Source organism: Panthera tigris, chromosome A3, assembly GCF_018350195.1.
Source record: "Panthera tigris isolate Pti1 chromosome A3, P.tigris_Pti1_mat1.1, whole genome shotgun sequence".
NCBI lineage: Eukaryota > Metazoa > Chordata > Mammalia > Carnivora > Felidae > Panthera > Panthera tigris.
In genome coordinates, this window is record NC_056662.1 from 11741096 (window position 1) to 11742356 (window position 1261).

Here is a 1261-nt window from a genome sequence, read left to right on the forward strand (position 1 = left end):
CCAGCCAGGTGCTCCTAAATATTACATTTTGTCAACAAAAAAAATTGTGGAAATGTATTTTCTCTTATATAGGTACCTACATAATGTCCTCGCTACTGAGGCCTAAAACCTAAATATTCACTCTCTGCTCTAGATGGCTCCATCGGGGCAGGACCAGTTTTATTCACTGCTCTGACCTACGCACCCCGAGAGGAGGTGCTTAATAAATATTAGCCAAATGGATGAATGAACTGCTAGACTTTTAAGTGAAAAACAAAAAGTCAAGGGAACAGCATATCTAATAGGCTGCCTTTTGTGCAGAAGTAAATAAGATAATATCCACCCCGTGGGCACAGACTATCTGTGAAAGGTGACCCAAGAATCTAGTAGCATCTGAGGAGGGAAGAGGACAGGGGTAGGAAGGAGGCTTCCGTTTTCTTTTTTATGTTTATTTTTGAGAAGAGAGAGAGAGAACAAGCAGGGGAGGGGGAGGGGCAGGGAGACAGGTGGGGGACAGAGGATCCGAAGCAGGCTCTGTGCTGCCAGAAAAGACAGCCCAATGCGGGGCTCAAGCTCACGATCCGTGAGATCATGACCTGAGCCAAAGTCGGACACTGAAGCAACTGAGCCACCCAAGTGCCCCTTCTCCTAACCTTTTCTAAAGGATATGAATGTTTTATTTTAGATACACATGTGACAATTACAAATAAACGGCTTTGTCATGAAAAAAAGCCAACCACAAAACCAAGACTATACTGATTGCCCCTGAGACGTGGTTTCTTTATCTATTCATTGGGGTAATAAGAAGGGGGTAGTTCTGGAACAACCCTGGGTAACTGGAAGGAGGTGATCACCTCCTTCAAAGGCAGGTGTCTGTGTGTGGGCTGAGGGATGCCCTGCAGCCGGGCCTCCCCACACCTGGCGTGCTGGTGCTCCCGCTGGTGCTCCAGGCCCAAGACGGGTCGCTGGGATCTCCTCTAGGTGCAGAGCGCGCCTTCCCCCTGCTAATCTCCGTGCACTGCCACCAGGGGTTCGCACACACACTCTCTCTCCAACTGTCTCGCGCCCTAATTTGGCCTTGGCAGCCTCGCCCGTCGGACTGGACTGACATCCCCCGTTAGCTTCACCTTCCTGGCAGAAGGCTGACCCTGTCTCCAGGAGAAACCCCAGGAGCCTCCTCTCTCCCCCACCCACACCCACTTCCACACCTGTAGACGCTTGTGCCTCTCTGACCCGCTGTGTGGGGGAGATCTTGGCAAGCAGGAGAAAGTGAGCGCAAACG